Source organism: Phocoena phocoena, chromosome 4 (assembly GCF_963924675.1).
Source record: "Phocoena phocoena chromosome 4, mPhoPho1.1, whole genome shotgun sequence".
In the NCBI taxonomy this organism is placed as follows: domain Eukaryota; kingdom Metazoa; phylum Chordata; class Mammalia; order Artiodactyla; family Phocoenidae; genus Phocoena; species Phocoena phocoena.
This window is the reverse complement of record NC_089222.1, coordinates 90,073,997-90,077,143: the sequence shown is the minus strand read 5'-3', so window position 1 is coordinate 90,077,143 and position 3,147 is coordinate 90,073,997. Positions and strand designations below refer to the sequence as shown.

Here is a 3,147-nt window from a genome sequence, read left to right as displayed (position 1 = left end):
GTATTCCACAGATATCTGTTAGGTCTAACTGGTTTATAGTATTATTTAAGTTTCCTATTTCCTTACTGAACTTCTGTTATCTATATATTATGGAAAGTGGGGTATTGAAATTTCCAAATATTGTGGAGCTATTTACTCTTTCAATTTTGTTTGAGTCATATGTTCCTGGGCTCGTGTTTGGTACAGATATAATTGTTATATCTTCTTGATGAACTGACCCTTCCATTAATATATGATTACTTATTGTCTCTTGGAAGTTCAGATATACAGTTTTTACTTTCTACATTTCTTTTTTGAATATAATGAGCATGTAATCATTTTATAACAGAAAAAAAAGAGTAAGGTAAAGGGAGTAATATCTTCTCACTCAGAATGTAGGACCAATAGTGGGAAAATACCTCAATATAATAAAGGCCAAATATGACAAACCCACAGCTAACAACATACTCAACAGTGAAAACCTGAAAGCATTTCCTCTAAGATGAGGAACAAAACAAGAATGTCCACTCTCACCACTTTTATTCAACATAGTTTTGGAAGTCCTCGCCATGGCAATCAGAGAAGAAAAAGAAATAAAAGAAATTCGAACTGGAAAAGAAGACGTAAAACTGTCACTCTTTGCAGATGACATGATGCTATACATAGAAAATCCTAGACACTACCAGAAAACTACTAGAGCTCATCAATGAATTCGGTAAAGTTGCAGGATACAAAATTAATATACAGAAATCTATAGCATTTCTATATACTAACAATGAACTATCAGAAAGAGAAATTAAGGAAACAATCCCACTTACCATCACATCAAAAAGAATAAAAATACCTAGGAATAAACATACCTAAGGAGGTAAAAGACCTGTACCCAAAAAACTATAAGACACTGATGAAAGAAACTGAAGACAACACAAACAGATGGAAAGGTATACCATGTTCTTGGATTGAAAGAATCAATATCATTAAAATGACCATACTACCCAAGGCAATCTACAGATTCAATGCATTCCCTATCAAATTACCAATGGCATTTTTCATAGAACTAGAGCAAAAAATTTTGAAATTTGTATGGAAACACAAAAGGAAACACTTCAGACTACACTACAATGCTATAGTAATCAAAACAGTATGGTACTGGCACAAAAGCAGACACATAGATCAATGGAACAGGATAGGAAGCCCAGAAATAAACCCACACACTTATGGTCAATTAATCTATGACAAATGAGGCAAAAATATACAATGGAGAAAAGACAGCCTCCTGAACAAGTGGTGCTGGAAAAGCTGGACAGCTACATGTAAACAAATAAAATTAAAACATCTTCTAACACCATATAGAAAAATAAACTCAAAATGGATTAAAGACCTAAATGTAAGAACAGATACTATAAAACTCTTAGAAGAAAACATAGGTAGAACACTCTTTGACATAAATCACAGCAACATTTCATTGGATCCATCTCTTAGAGTAATGGAAACAAAAGCAGAAAAAAGGGGGGGGGGAACTTAATTAAACTTAAAAGCTTTTGCACAACAAAGGAAACCATAAACAAAACTAAAGGACAAGCTACAGAATGGGAGAAAATATTTGCAAATGATAGGACTGGCAAGAGATTATTAATTTCCAAAATATACAAACAGTTCATACACCTCAATATCAAAAAAACAAACAACCCAATCAAAAAAATGAGCAGAAAACCTAAGCAGACACTTCTCCAAAGAAGAAACACAGATGGCCAAAAGGCACATGAAAAGATGTTCAACATCACTATTTATTAGAGAGATACAAATTAAAACTACAATGAGGTACCAACTTACACTGGTCAGGATGACCATCAGCAAAAAGTATACAAATATGGAATTCCCTGGTGATCCAGTGGTTAGGACTCAGCGATTTCATTACCGGGGCCAGGGTTCAATCCCTACTCAGGGAACTAAGATCCCACAAGCTGCATGGCATGGAAAAAAAAAAAAAGTTTACAAATAATAAATGCTGGAGAGGGTATGGAGAAAAGGGAACCCTCCTACACTGTTGCTGGGAATGTAAATGGCTACACCCACTATGGAGAACAGTATGGAGGTTCCTTACAAAACTAAAAATAGAGTTGCCATGTGATCCAACAAACCTACTCCTGGGCATATATCCAGAAAAGACAAAAACTCTAGTTGGAAAAGATACACACACCCCAGTGTTCATAGCAGCACTATTTACAATAGCCAAGATGTGGAAGCAACCTAAATGTCCACCAACAGAGTAACAGATAAAGAAAATGTGGCATATATATTATATATATATATATAATATACACACACACACACACACACACACAATGGAATACTACTCAACCATAAAAAAGAAAGAAATAATGCTATTTGCAGGAACATGGATGGACCTAGAGATTATCATACTAAATTAAGTATATTAGACAAAGACAAATATCATATCACTTATATGTGGCATCTAAAAAAATGACACAAATGAACTTATTTACGAAACAGAAATAGACTCACAGACATAGAAAACAAACATGGCTACTGCTGGAGCATGAGGGATGACTCAAATTCTGTTTGGAGGCATCTTTGAGCTTGCTGAGTAGACATCATAAGCAAAGCTCACCCTCCTGAGTTGAAGAAATTTATGGACAAGAATTTATCATAAAAATTAAATGGTGGCAGACATGTCCAAGGAATACTGTAGGGATTCAATCCCTTTATGAATTTTGTGATAGATGAATGTGTGGAGATGGCAACTAGTGAGCAACAGAACAATACTGGAATGGTGGTAATACGAGGAAATAGTATCATCATGTTAGAAGCCTTGGAACAAGTATGAACAATGGCTGTGTTCACCAGAGAAATCAACTGCTTCTATGTGTCCCCTCTCCACATTTTATTATGATAAAATCTGAGTCATGTACATTTTCTTACTGAACTTTTTTGCTAAATAAACTTTTGTAATAGTCAAAAAGAAACAAACAAACAAAAAGAAAACAAACTTATCGTTGCCAAAGGGGAAGGGGGGTAGAGATAAATTGGGAATTTGGGATTAACAATTACACACTACTATATATAAAATACATAAACAACAAGGACCTACTGTATAGCACAGGGAACTATATTGAATATCTTGTAAAAATGTACAGTGGAAAAGAA

General features: G+C 34.4%; 1 pseudogene; it reads left to right on the top strand.

The window, feature by feature from the left end:
- The first annotated feature begins 2,602 nt into the window (after positions 1–2,602).
- Positions 2,603–2,827, top strand: LOC136122537 (small nuclear ribonucleoprotein G pseudogene; annotated as a pseudogene).
- Positions 2,828–3,147: the final 320 nt, after the last annotated feature.